Raw genomic sequence first — 15570 nt, forward strand, 5'->3', positions numbered from 1 at the left:
CTGAACGTGAACGGGCTTAATGACCCCATCAAAAGGCGCAGGGTGTCAGACTGGATAAAAAAGCAGGACCCATCTATTTGCTGTCTGCAAGATACTCATTTTAGACAGAAGGACACCTACAGCCTGAAAATAAAAGGTTGGAGAACCATTTACCATTCAAATGGTCCTCAAAAGAAAGCAGGGGTAGCCATCCTTATATCAGATAAATTAAAATTTACCCCGAAGACTGTAGTGAGAGATGAAGAGGGACACTATATCATACTCAAAGGATCTATCCAACAAGAGGACTTAACAATCCTCAATATATATGCCCCGAATGTGGGACCTCCCAAATATTTAAATCAATTAATAATCAAAGGGAAGAAATACTTAGATAATAATAATAATACTCTTATACTTGGTGACTTCAATCTAGCTCTTTCTGTACTCGATAGGGCTTCTAAGCACAACATCTCCAAAAAAACGAGAGCTTTAAATGATACACTGGACCAGATGGATGTCACAGATATCTACAGAACTTTACATCCAAACACAACTGAATACACATTCTTCTCAAGTGCACATGGAACTTTCTCCAGAATAGACTACATACTGGGTCACAAATCGTGTCCCAAAAGATTGGGATCATCCCCTGCATATTCTCAGACCATAATGCCTTGAAATTAGGACTAAATCACAAGAAGAAGTTTGGAAGGACTTCAAACACGTGGAGGTTAAGGACCATCCTGCTAAAAGATGAAAGGGTCAACCAGGAAATTAAGGAAGAATTAAAAAGATTCATGGAAACTAATGAGAATGAAGATACAACCATTCAAAATCTTTGGGATGCAGCAAAAGCAGTCCTGAGGGGGAAATACATCGCAATACAAGCATCCATTCAAAAACTGGAAAGAACTCAAATACAAAAGCTCACCTTACACATAAAGGAGCTAGAGAAAAAACAGCAAATAGATCCTACACCCAGCAGAAGAAGAGAGTTAATTAAGATTCGAGCAGAACTCAACGAAATCGAGACCAGAAGAACTGTGGAACAGATCAACAAAACCAGGAGTTGGTTCTTTGAAAGAATTAATAAGATAGATAAACCATTTCCAGCCTTATTAAAAAGAAGAGAGAAAAGACTCAAATTAATAAAATCATGAATGAGAAAGGAGAGATCACTACCAACACCAAGGAAATACAAACGATTTTAAAAACATATTATGAACAGCTATATGCCAATAAATTAGGAAATCTAGAAGAAATGAACGCATTCCTGGAAAGCCACAAACTACCAAAACTGGAACAGGAAGAAATAGAAAACCTGAAGCACATAATTTTTGACAAATCCCAAGGACTATCATTTACTACCCCAAATCTTTAAAAAGTGTGAAGGCTAGTCAATTATTTCATTTAACACATCATTGCACAATGTAATTATTCATTTTATAATCATATTGAAAAATAAACCAAAAATTTCAATCTTTTTTTGCTTCTTAAATTTTTCATATCATAATTTTTTCTCTACACTAATTGTTGTGAGATTCATTTAATGTAAAATAGGTTTGACACAGGTGCTCTTTGCTTGTTTGCTAAATGTGTTGGAATTCCACATATTCCAGAAACATTCTCACTTTTTCCTGAAAAACATAATTATTTATTTTTTCCATTTTTGGTATCTCTATGAACCCAGTAAATGTTACCTTCTTCTGAGAAAAGCAATACCAAGAAGGCAATGATTAATGTTGATGAACTGGGTAGCTTATGCCCTGTCTAAAAGGTCAAAGTGCTACTGAGACACAGAAGGTTGCTTCTGTGTAGGAATATAGCCCCCATATCACAATATCTGCCAGGTATTTCATTCCATGTCTGACTTCTGTTTGTACAGATGCCCAATATTTCGTGTATCCAGTTTATTAGCAAAGCACTGGATGACTAGTCCAATTTTTGGAAGCACATTCCTTTAAACTATATATTTAGATTAAACTATAATTATTAAACTATACATTTGGTTTCTTATTTCAATCTTTCAACTTCTAATATTGATCACAATTAATATGAAAGTTAATATTCTTTAGGTCAAATAAAGAGATGCAGCCTTTGACAGAACTGCCCTTATTCTTGGGCAAAAGGGGCCCCTCCACTGGGCCACATTTGCCCCACTTGGCACTCCTGACATTTTGGGCTGTACAATTTCTTGTTGTGGGTGCTGTCTTGTGCACCATAAGATGTTCAGCCACATCCCTGGCTTCCACCCACTTGTTGCCAGTGGCGTTACTCCTCATCCAAGCTGTGAGAACCAGAAGTGTCTTCAGACATTGCCAAATGACCTCACGTGTGGTGTGGGGTGAATAATCGCCCCAGCTGAGATGCACTGCTTCGGAGTGCTCTTACAAATCACAAATACACATTGGTGCCTCCTCCACTGGGGTTCTGGAGCTCAGTAATGGCACAGCAGGATCTAGAACCAGAAAGATCACTCTTGCAATATATAGCATTCAAGCCCTGGGGAAAGAGTCCATCACTTCACTTGCCCAAGGTCTTTGAGACAAAAGCAAATACATTTTAATGTTGTTAAGTCTTGTGTGCTGTGCTTCTGCTGATGGTGGTGGTGGACACTGCTTCAGAGTGTTGGGAGGGTTAGACCAGTGGAGCTCTAAGGTTAGAGAAAAGACTAACTTGTCAAGCCCTCCCTTTCATATAGCATGTGTGCAATGGATTCTTGAATGAATGAGTGTTCTTTCTTTTTCTTTTTAAGAAGATTTTATTTATTTGAGAGAGAAAGACAGTAAGCGAGCACAAGCAGGGGAAGTGACAGAGGGAGAAGGAGAATCAGGCTCCCCACTGAGCAGGGAGCCTGATGTGGGGCTTGATCCCAGGACCCCTTGATCATGACCTGAGCTGAAGACATGTGCTTAAATGATTGAGCTGACGGAGTTGTTAACAAACCTAAATTAATTATTTCCTATTTGTCTCCTGGAATGGCTAGTAAATACTAAAGCCTTGCAGTCCCTGAAAAGACTATGAAGCACTAGGAGAAATTCAAAAGTTCCTGAAATTGAAGTCACTAGGGAAGGCTCTAATAATAACAACTTCAAACCTCAGCATTTCGAACCCCTACTCAGACTAATTGTTCTAATGTTCCCATTAAGCCTCAAGGGGGAGAGTTTTCCTTTGAGGCCTGGAATTGCCAAAATCATAGACCTAAAACAAAAAGTTGAAAATCTTTTGAAAAGAAAAATGCTGTGAAGTGCTTGGCCTTAAACAAACTGTGAAAGTGACATTTGCATTATTTGAAGGCTTGCCTGAGGGTGTGCCATTCTGTCTGCAGTCTACTTTTGGCCTTCCGAGGCTGGAGAAGATAGAAACAAAGCTAAAATTAAGTTCGTCACTAAACGGCCTGAAATGTTTGAGGCCGCAATTAAGGAGAGCACCTCCTTCTCAGAGAGCCCTACAAGAAAAATATTCATCACCCAGTGTTAATACTAATACTAATACTAATACTAATACTAATACTAATACTAATGCATCAGGGGTTGAAGATCTTAACATTATTCAGGTGACAATTCCAGATGATGATAACAAAATAATATCAAAAGTTGAAAAAGCTAGACATCTCAGAGAAAAAGTTAATGACCCCTTCAGTTGAAAATTTGCTGAAGCTATTGTTATGGGTTTCCCTGTGAAAGTGCCCTGCAGGAAAATCACAATTAACCCTGGCTATGTGGTGGTTGATGGCATTCCTCTTGGAGTGTCATTCAAAGCCTCCAGTTACCTGGAAATCAACTCCATGGGAAGGACATTAGATTCTGCTGAGTTCATTAAATTCACAGTCATTAAACCATTTCTAGGACTTGTGATGAATAACCAGTTAGTTCATCAGAGTGTGTCAAAAGGCCCAGTGATGCAAGAATCAGCTGAGCCAAACCAGTTGGAGCTTCCTGCAACAGAAAAAATAAAGGAAACTGATGGAAACCCTTAGATTAAGCAAGAACCAGACCCTACATTGTAGATTCTTCCCTCCTAGTCTTGAAGTATCAGTGGGTCAGAAGAGCTATACAGACCTGTTACTTCCCCAAGCTGTGTAATATGCTTGTTGTAACAGAAATATCTTCCATAAAAACTTTTTCCTTCTTTTAGATAGAAATGTCTACTTTTCAGCAATTCTGTCAATTGAATTAAAGAGCAGAGTGACTGTAGATTTGGAATGGCTGGTTTACTGTGGAATGTATTATAAGGATTTTACAACAATGCTGGAAAAATGACAGGGATGAACCTCATCAAATATTTAATGTGTCAACAGGGCCTTCAACTATGGTGTTTATTTCCCAATCAAGTGACGATCTTACCTACTGGAACATCTCAGCTTCTGCAGCGAAGAAAGCACCTGTGGTAGTCCAGTCCTTTAGTTTTTCTATTTGAAAAATCATTTAAATGATCCTTTTGTTCACAGCTCTCCTTGATGACTGAGTGAATAGTTAATATCTACATATTTGACTAAATCTTTTCTTAAGCTTCCTATCATGGTTCATATGTCTTATTTTATCATAATTTAAAAACTGCCATCTGGATCAACTAACAGCCAGTAAGAGGTTAATATGTCAGCAGGTGACTTACAGATAGAATACAGAGAATCTCTTCCACATTTATTTTTCATCCAAGTAAAAGGCATAGTGTACCAGAAGTTTATTTATTTATTTGTTTGTTTTTAAAAGTTTGTTTTTAATTTTAATTTTATTTTTTTAAAAGATTTATTTATTCATGAGAGACACAGACACAGGCAGAGACACAGGCAGAGGGAGAAGCAGGCTCCATGCAGGGAGCCTGATGTGGGACTCGATCCTGGGACTCCAGGATCACACCCTGGGCTGAAGGCAGCGCTAAGCCACTGAGCCACCTGGGCTGCCCTGTACCAGAAGTTTAAGATCAGTATGAATGTTTGGGCAAACTCAATGGCACTAAACCCTCACTATAATGTAACCTAGACTGTGGTGTGGATTTCTTTGGAACACTGTCCCAGCTTGGCTCAGACTCAGGGGTTTTCATAGCCTTCATTATTTTATAACTCTACTTGTAACATTGAGGATCTAGTGTGGGGAGTGAGGGGTCAATAAGCTAATTATGTACCCTCTGATATTCTGGACCATTTGTGGGAGAATCTTAGGTGTGTTGTGATTTCACTGACAATGAGAGCTGGAAAATATCAGCTATAAGAGAAGGTGGAGTATGTGATGGCCTAGAGTTTTCATTAGCTTTATCAGAATATTCACAATGGAGAATTACATTACATAGGAGCAGAAATGGGCATTTTATGTGTTGCTTATATTTTACCCCAAATTAAACTATAGGTATAGGGTAATAAGTAAAATGCATCTTTTCACAACACCCTCTCCCCTAAAAAAAAGAATAAAAAAGACTTGTGTTACGGCTTATCATGTAATCTACCCTGTAGAATGCTCTGTGGCACTGTAGAAGAATGCTTATTTGCTGCTGTTTTATGGAATGTTCTATATGTGTCTGTTAGGTCCATTTGGTCTGTAGTATTTTCAAGTCTGCTGTTTCCATTTTCTGCATGATTTATCTGCATGAATTATCTATCCATTGTTGAAAGTGGGGTGTTGAAGTTTCTTACTATTATTGTTGCTGTCCATTTTCCTCTTCAGGTCTGTTAATACTGCTTTATGTACTTAGATGCTCTTAACTTGGGCACATATACATTTATAATTGTTGTATCTTCATGTTAAATTGACTTTAAAAAATCATTTTATAATGTCCTCATCTCTTGTGACGTTTTGACCTAAAGTCCTGTTTGTCTGCTATAAACATAGACACTTGTCCTCTTTAGGTTACATATAATGTGGAATGTCTTTTTCCTATCCGTTCACTTCCAGCCATTGCATTCTTAAATCTTAAGTGATAATGTCTTATAGTCAGCATATAGTTGTGTATATTTATTTTATCCATTCAGATATTGTATATCTTTTAGTTGGTGAGTTTAATCCATTTACATGAATTATGGATTCCAGAGCATGGTGGCAATGTGGTACTGTGGTCACATAAGATGAAGGATCTTATCCTACAAAATTCTGGTATTGGTGCTAGTGTGATATTATTTATTTCCAAGGCCTTTGTGACAGGAGGACTTTGGGTTATGTATACATGTCTTTCCTTCACCACAGATATATACATTCATTCTGAAACAGAGCTATGTCCTAATCACTCCTGTATCCCCCATAGGATAATGCCTTGCACATGATAGAAAATTCCCAGCCTCCACTTCAGCATCCATAATTACCCCATGTCAACCTCTGGAAGGCTTTCCCTAGGAACAGTCTTCCCAGAGCCCCATGCATGTCCTTGTTCTTCAGGCTGTGGATGAAAGGGTTCATCATGGGGGTCACCACAGCATACATCATTGTGGCTACTGAGTCCTTCATGGAGTAGGTGTGGAGGGGCTGCAGATATACCATACCAAGTGTCCCATAGAAGAGGGAGACTACAGCCAAATTGGGGGGGGGGCACAAGTATAGAAGGCTTTGTACTTGCTAGAGGCTGAGGGCATTCGGAGGATGGCTTTGACAGTGTGGACATAGGACATGATCATGAACCCTAAGGGGGTCAGGAAGATAAAGATGCCTGTGGTAATCAGCAGTATGTGAATGCTCTGGGTGTTGGAATAGGCCAACCTTAGCATGACATGCATCTCACAGAAGATGTAGTGGATCTTCCAGGAACCAAAGAAGGTCACTCTGGTCATAAGGAGGGTGTGGGTAAGGCCACAGATGACAGAAAGTGCCCAAAACAAGGTGAGGAACAAAATAGAGAGTCCAGGGCTCATGGCTGTGACATAGTGGAGGGGGTGGCAGATGGCCACATAGTGGCCACATAGTGGCCATCTGCCATGTGGTCAGAATGAGGTTGTCCAGTGTCACCAGGGAGACCAAGAAGTAGAGCTGTGTTAGGCACCCTGCATAGCAGATGGCTTTGTTCTGAGACTGAAGGTTTGCCAGCATCTTGGGTATTGTATTGGTGACAAAGAAGAGGTCTGTGAAGGAGAAGTTGGCCAGGAAGGAGTGCATAGGAGTGTGCAGACGGGGATCAGAGCCAATGACCAGGATGATGAACACATTTCCCACCCCTGTAACCAGGTACATGGACAGGAACATCCAGAACTGGACCTGTTGTTGCTCAGAACTATCTGAGATCCCCAAGAGTAGGAATTCAGAGACTTCAATCTGGTTGCCTCCATCCATTTATCCAACTGTCTGCAACATCAGTACCATCAAATGTCTGCTAAATGTCCTTTGTTGAATAAGGACATTCAGATAAGCAAAATCAATGGGTTTCTTAGCATTAAAAATATCTTAATTTCATAAAAACATCATTAAAGTAGACTAAATTTTATAATTTCTTTTTAAATAAGAAGGAATAAGAGACACAAAAAAAGAACATAGAAAGTCTTTATGCACCTAATCATTCCAACAACTTCTAATATGGCATACTCAATATTCTAGGGATTATGTCAATGTCATATGTGAAACGGTATCATATTGTACTCTTGCAGTGCTTAAAGACTCAAATGTTGTGTTGTGATAGTGTATATTGCATAGTTTTCAAAGACATTTTTTTAATAGTAAATTTATTTTTTATTGGTGTTCAATTTGCCAACATACAAAATAACACCCAGTGCTCATCCCATCAAGTGCCCCCCTCAGTGCCCGCCATCCAGTCACCCCCATCCCCCGCCCTCCTCCTCTTCCACCACCTCTAGTTCGTTTCCCAGAGTTAGGAGTCTTTATGTTCTGTCTCCCTTTCTGATATTTCCTACCCATTTCTTCTCCCTTCCCTTCTATTCCCTTTCACTATTATTTATATTCCCCAAATGAATGAGACCATATAACGTTTGTACTTCTCTGACGGACTTATTTCACTCAGCATAATACCCTCCAGTTCCATCCACGTTGAAGCAAATGGTGGGTATTTGTCGTTTCTAATGGCTGAGTAATATTCCATTGTATACATAGACCACATCTTCTTTATCCATTCATCTTTCGATGGACACCAAGGCTCCTTCCACAGTTTGGCTATTGTGGACATTGCTGCTAGAAACATCGGGGTGTAGGTGCCCCGGCGTTTCATTGCATCTGAATCTTTGGGGTAAATCCTTAACAGTGCAATTGCTGGGTCGTAGGGCAGGTCTATTTTTAACTCTTTGAGGAACCTCCACACAGTTTTCCAGAGTGGCTGCACCAGTTCACATTCCCACCAACAGTGTAAGAGGCTTCCCTTTTCTCCACATCCCCTCCAACATTTGTGGTTTCCTGCCTTGTTAGTTTTCCCCATTCTCACTGGTGTGAGGTGGTATCTCATTGTGGTTTTGATTTGTATTTCCCTGATGGCAAGTGATGCAGAGCATTTTCTCATGTGCGTGTTGGTCATGTCTATGTCTTCCTCTGTGAGATTTCTGTTCATGTCTTTTGCCCATTTCATGATTGGATTGTTTGTTTCTTTGGTGTTGAGTTTAATAAGTTCTTTATAGATCTTGGAAACTAGCCCTTTATCAAAGACATTTAAAACAAGATATATACATTATAAATATGGGTATTACACAAAGAATACAAAGAACAAAGAACGGTAAGTAAAAGTATTACAAAGGAAAAGGAAAAATTATTTGCTGAAATGAGAACTTATCTGGGAAATCTAAGATAATCAACAGATTTGCCATTAGGAATAAAAAGGGTGTACATTAAACTGGACAATTACACAGTACATGGACCCCAATCTAATGGCATTCTCATAGTCCTATCATGCAATTATTAAGATTATATGGTCAGAATCCTTGAATTCCAGACTGAGTCTTGCCACATGTGAGGTGTCTGGTAAATTACTTGAGCTCTTTAATAGCCCATTTCTTCATGTGAAAATGAGCAAGGTAAAATTAAGTAGTAATGTTCTTAACATAGGGATCTTGTCTGCAATGAACAGTCAAAAACATTGGCTATTGCTTTTGTATGTAAACAATAATTAGAAATAGTATAGAACATAATGTGAAGCAATCACATCCACATAATCAACAAACAGGTCCATAGATTAAAATGTTAGCAGGACGAAAAAAAATGTTAGCAGGAATCAGGAACTTCAAAATCTCCAGTGAGGTATGATGTAGAAATTTAATAATAGATACATGATGATACCAAACAAAGATAAATTTGTTGTAATGGTACATTTTTCTTTGAATTAATCTAAAATCTAATATATTGACTGGATGATGGGCACTGAGGTGGGCACTTGACGGGATGAGCACTGGGTGTTATTCTATATGTTGACAAATTGAACACCAATAAAAAATAAATTTATTAAAAAATAAAAATAAAAAAATAAAATCTAATATATTGAAACAAAATTGTAACATGGCTTTAAAGAAATAAAAGATAATCTAACTATCATCTACAAATAAGCACGAAAACAAGCTAAGAAAATGTGGAGAAACAGAAAGAAGGAGACATTGCTTTGTCACATATCCAGGACTCTAAAACAGTGTGTACTAATGTTAGAATGAAAGATCAATAGAACTGGATAGATACTTTAGAAATAGAGCCAAGTGTATGTGGGATCAAGTGGATTATTATGATAAAACTTGAAATCAGTAGAAAAAAGTTGCACCATGCAATGAATGTCATTGGGACAACTGTCTATTATTTGGGAGAAAATCTAAATCAATGTCTTTATCTTACCGAATTGCAGCAATAGTAAAGACTAAACTACCTATTGTATCTTTTATCCTCTTGAAAATGTAATGTTTAAGAAGTAAAGATTTTACAAATAAAAATAAATAAATAAATAAATATAAATAAATTATATCAAATCCTACCAGAGTGATAGGTAGTGGAGTGATAGATAACTACTATTAAGATTTTGGTGTCTTTGGGACACCTGAGTGGCTCAGCAATTGAGCATCTGCCTTTGGCTAAGGGCGTGATCCTGGAGTCCTGGGATCGAGTCCCACATTAGGCTTCCTGCAGGGAGCCTGCTTCTCCCTCTGCCTATGTTTCTGCCTCTCTCTCTATGTCTTTCATGAATGAATAAATAAAATCTTTAAAAAAAAAAAAAGGTTTTGGTGTCTTTTTCATTGAGGCACGAAAGGCAGAATAAGCCAGTTTTGTCAAGCATTGGGTAAAGAGCCTTGCAGAAAGAGAGCTGTATGTACAAAGGCCTTGAGGTGGGAAAGGTCTCGTTTTGTTTAAGGTACTAAATAAAAGTCAGTACAGCTGGAGGCTTAGAGATTTTTCTTATTCTTCTTGCATAACCTGTATAATTTTTTCTTTACTCTTTAAAATTTTAATTTGCCAATCTTTTTTTCATTGGTGTTTCTCCATCTGATAGAGGGTCTTTTCCAATCTAAAATTTATTTCTCCCTTCATTTTATTGCATTCTCTCATTATTTTATTTTCCTACATTTCTTGAAATTAATACTATAATGGATATATATTAATGTTTCATATTGGGAAACTCTAACCCCCTCCAAATCAGTAGCAAATCCAAACTTACCTCGCTGAAAATGAACAGACATATTAGAATCACAGTCATTTGAATGAATTAAAGAGTCTAAAAGTAAGTTATCATTCTAAGTAATCAGATGAATGGTCCCTTTATGCAGAAGACTTTTTTAATGAAAAGAGAGAAACTTTAAAAATTTGATTCATTATATCAAAATAGGAGAATATTGCATCTATCTAAAGAGACTGCTTCACTTTTAGGAAGTCTTGCTTTTGTGTGAAAAATAAGAAGATTTAACACAGAGTAAGCAATTAACTTCTGGCATGACAGTGTGAGATGCTCCAGTGTCCAGTCCACAGGGAAACTGGTAGAAATATAGAAATATGATAATTTAAAGTCATTGGAAATGATCCTAAGACTGAACAGCAAATGAAGAAACATCTATTCAAGAAACTCTTCAAAAATTCAGTGGAAAACACCAGAAGCTGTGGCATTTAAACCAAGATGCTCCCTCTCCCTCCTCCTAGCTCATTGATATGGGGACTTCACTCTAGACTTCTACATCCCAAAGCCACAGATCTCTTTATACCCAGAAGAAGAGCTTTCTTCCCAGGAGAGCAGATCTTTGGTGCTCCTAGTCATGCCCCCAGCTACCTGTTGCTGAGGTTAAGTCCTAGACAAGTGTAGTTAAGAGGTGGGTCCTTTTTCTGCTTAGCTTCCACTTCTTGAACAGAAGCTCTACCTTGGTGTGGAGTGCTGAGTTTATAGAAACTCCAATGGTCCTTGCTTATCCTGGCTTATGGAGTTGTTGATTCTACACCAGGAGAGGTAAGCTCCCTCTCCCTGGAACTCAGGCTGCTGCCTCTCTGACAAAGTGCTCAGCTTCTAGGGGCTGTGGGGTGACTTCGAAGATTGCTAATTTCCTCACCCCCAGTTCCAGAAACATGGTTTAGAAATTTGCTTGAGTGTAGAAGCAGTCCTAAAAAATAGCTCTTAATTTATTCTCCTAAGGATTGAGTTCATTTGCAACAAAGCACAGACAAATTCAAGCCTAAATGTGCTCTCAAGAACAGCAGAAAGGCAATTGGGATATATAGCCTAGGCTGTAGGCCAGTTACTGCACCATAGAAAATGGAGAAATAAGACAGCTGGAAAGAACCTTCATAGGGGCAGAAGAAATATTAAGCACTGAGTTAAAACACTATTCCTTCCAAGGAGTCACAATTTGATAGGATTCATTGTATGGCAATTTAAGTCACCAGAGAATTGCTGAAAAAAACTATGGTGTGAGGGTGTGTTGACACTTCTTAAAAGGTATAGTTATGACACATGTGTTAACTGTGTTGTTACAAACATATTCACATACAAAATATAAATATGAAAGAGTAACATAATTTAAGTTAAAAGGTGGAACTAAAAATATTGGTGAATATTTACTTAAGCAATAAAAGATGCATGTTTATCAATGAATTAGGAGAGAGTATAGGACAGTACAAATCTGTGTATTTTAAGTTAATTGGGTAAATTTTTGCTTTAAATCTATCTATCTATCTATCTAGCTAGCTAGCTAGCTAGCTAGCTAGTTATTTTATTGGAGTTAGATTTGCCAACATATAGTATAACACCCGGTGCTCATCCTGTCAACTGCCCCCCTCAGTGCCTATCACCCAGTCACCCCATTAGGGCCAACATTAGGCCCAGAGCCCACCAAAGGTCAAACCTCAATTAGAGTCTGTCCAAATTTTCTGTTGTATTGAATATTTTTGAAATATTTGGATCATCAGCCAGGGTTTAAAATTTTTATCACACAGGAATGTGTTTTAACAGGATTTGATATACATATTGTTTAAGTGTTTGCAGTGTTTGTTCAGTCCTCCCAGGTATTCGAGGTGCACTGAAAGGGAAATTCTGTCTTCCTGATGCTGGTATCTGAAGAGTTCTGATGCAGTCTGGATCCCTTTCCTTTCAAAGAGAAGTTTACAAAAAGCTTGCCCCAGAGCTTTAAGTCCCAGAACAGTCTAGGTCAGGAATTACCTTCACATAAAATCACCTTTCAAAGCATGGAGTAATGCAAGTGTAATGTTCACTTATCTGATAACTCTGGTTATAAGAAACATTCTGACAGGGCTTCACTTGTACTGGTATTGCCAGTGACATCCCAACACCAGTCTGCAAATATCCTCTGCAAACAAATGATATTTTGGGGATTTGTTATGTATGTTGTACAGCAGAGAGATTTGTCATCTATATGACTTCCAAATCCTGTAAAGGAAGCATTTCAGTGTTGTCATTTTCAGCTATAGACCATCCCACGATTATTGCTTTTACTTTTTCTATTAAGAGATGGCTCTGTATGTCAATTATTTTTCAATAAAATTGGGGGAAAAGGAAAAAAATATGCACACGCCCGAGGCCCTGAACACTGGCTTGGAAGCCAGCAGGCCGGGTCTGCAGTGTGTCCAGTGTGTCGGGCGAGGTGTGCGTGGTAGATCCGATCTGCTGGCAGCTGGGCCCTTCCGCTACAGGATGGCGGTGCTGCAGGGAGGTGTGGCGCGTCTGATGGGGGCAGTGGGGCTGCTCAAAGTGCAGGGGCCGTGAGGGCTGGGAGGCCGACTGCAGCTCACTCAGCCCGCCGGCCCGGACCCTGCCTGTCCTGTTTGTTGGCCTCCTCCACACCGTTATCATGTGCGATCAATAGCGGTTCAATGCACTGCACTAAAAAGTCCCAGGAGTAAGCAGGAAGACGATGCAGTCTTGTGAGCCACGTTGGAGAAGGACGAAGTATAATCCTCGCAGAAGCCACACATGCAGCAGCTTGCAAAGATACTTCCAGGAAATAATCTGCATCCTTGGCCATGTAGAGTTCCTTTTTTTCCCCAAGCAAATCATCGGCCAGCCAGGAAGCTCTGTTTGGTGTACTGCTCCGGAGAGATAATACTCTATGAAATGGGCAGCTGTTGGAAGGCAGAAGTTCCACTGAAAGGTTTCTAATAATAACAGTTCCACATGTAGCAAAATTTGCTCTGTTAATACTAGATTCATATTAGTCATACAACCCGGGCTGTTGAGCTGTTCCAGCTTAGGCACGCTGTCTTCTTTTTCTTCAGGTTTACTTGCTAAAAGTGGACAGCAAAGTGCAACTAAATGCAGCTGCTGGATAGAGAGGTCATATCGATCCATAAATGTCCAGCAAATAGACAGCAAGATGTTGGGCAGAAGGGCAGGGGGTGAAGCGATTGCTCACCAGTGGCAGTCAGGTCAGCAAACTACCTGCTGAGACGCAGTTGAGGGGACGGACTGGCCTTTGTAGGAAGGCAACTTCAGCTCCTTGTATCGAAGTGCTTGATGTCCCCGCCACCACTGTCCCTCCAGCTCCATGGGACCGGGCTGCGGCCTGGCCAGACGCGGCAACTGCGGGGGGAACCTTGGCGCTCACAGCCCCAGGCCCGTGGGCGGGGGAAGCCGGCCCGAAGCGCCCGCCGCAGCTGGGGCCCAGCACCAGCTCAGCCGCCCGTTCTCCATCTCTGTTTTGATCTTCTTTTATGTTTCCTTCCCTTCCCCTATGTTCATCTGTTTTGTTTCTTACACATATAAGCAAAATCATGTATTTGTCTTTCTCAGACTGACTTATTTTTGTTCAGCATAATATACTCTTAGTTCCATTCATATTCTTGCAAATGGCAAGATTTTATTATTTTTTATGGCTAATATTCATATATGTTCATATGAATTCATATATAAATAGAGTCATATATATACCACTTCTTCTTTATTCATTCATCAGTCGATGGACATTTGGGCTCTTTCCATAATTGGCTATTGTTGATAGTGCTGCTACAAAGGGTGGGATGCATATGCCTCTTTGAGATGCTATTTTTATAACCTTTAGATAAATACCAGTAGTGCAGTTGCTGAGTCATAGGGTAGTTCTATTTGTAACTTTCTGAGGAACCTTCACACTGTTTTCCAGAGTGGCCACACCAGTTTGCATTCCCACCAACAGTGCAAGAGGATTCCCCTTTCTCTGCATCCTCTCCAACATCTTTTGCTTCCTGAATTGTTCATTTTAGCCATTCTCTGTGGTGTGAGGTGGTATTTCATTGTGGTTTTGATTTATATTTCCCTGATGATGAGTGATGTTGAGCATTTTTCCATGTGTCTGTTGGCCATGTGTATGTCCTCCTTGGAGAAATGTCTATTCATGTCTCCTGCCCATTTCTTAACTGGATTATTTATAGTCTGGGTGTTGATCTTGATGAATTCTTTATAGATTCTGTTCTGGATACTAGCCCTTTATCCAATAGTACATTTGGAAATACCTTCTTCACTTATCTTCTCCATTCAGGACACTCATTTATTCTATCTGTTGTATTCCAGTTTTGTTGATTGTTCCCTTCCCTATGCAGAAGCTTTTTATCTTGATGAAGTCCCAATAGTTCATTTTTACTTTTGTTTCTCTTGTTTTTGGAGATATGTCTAGGTAGAAGTTCTCTCCTCTAAGATTTTGATGGACCCCTGTCTCACATTTAGGTCTTTCATCCATTTTGAATTTACTTTTGTGAATGGTGTAAGAAAGTGGTCCAGTTTTATTCTTCTGTATGTTGCTGTCCAGTTTTCCCAACACCATCTGTTGAAGAGACTGTCTTTTTCCCATTGGATATTCTTTCCTGCTTTGTCGGATATTAGTTGGCCATAGAGTTGAGTGCCCATGTCTGGGTTCTATATTATTGTCCATTGATCTATGTGTCTGTTTATGTGCTAGTACCATACTGTCTTGATCACAGCTTTGTAATACAGCTTGAAGTCTGGAGTTGTGATGCCTCCTGCTTCAGTTTTCTTTTTCAACATTCCATCAGCTATTTGGGGTCTTTTCTGGATCCATACGGGTTTTAGGATTGTTTGTTCTAGCTCTTCAAAAAACACTGATATTATTTTGCTTAGGATTGCATTGAATGTGTAGACTGCTTTGGGTAGTAGAAATGTATAGACATTTGTTCTTCCAATTCACGAGTATGAAATGTTTTCCCATTTCTTTGTGTCTTCTTCAATTTCCTTCATAAGAGTTCTTCAGTTTTCAGCCTATGAATCTCTTAC

At 39.2% G+C, this 15570-nt stretch overlaps 3 pseudogenes; 1 reads left to right on the forward strand and 2 right to left on the reverse strand.

Annotated features, from left to right (window-relative positions):
* Positions 1-2207: 2207 nt before the first annotated feature.
* On the forward strand, positions 2208-3991 carry LOC112933081 (general transcription factor II-I-like; annotated as a pseudogene).
* Positions 3992-6257: 2266 nt separating this feature from the next.
* Positions 6258-7268, reverse strand: LOC112933179 (olfactory receptor 1D2-like; annotated as a pseudogene).
* A 5236-nt stretch (positions 7269-12504) lies between these two features.
* On the reverse strand, positions 12505-13854 carry LOC112933032 (cyclin-J-like; annotated as a pseudogene).
* Positions 13855-15570: the final 1716 nt, after the last annotated feature.

The sequence above is a fragment of the Vulpes vulpes genome, chromosome 2, assembly GCF_048418805.1.
Source record: "Vulpes vulpes isolate BD-2025 chromosome 2, VulVul3, whole genome shotgun sequence".
NCBI classification, from domain to species: domain Eukaryota; kingdom Metazoa; phylum Chordata; class Mammalia; order Carnivora; family Canidae; genus Vulpes; species Vulpes vulpes.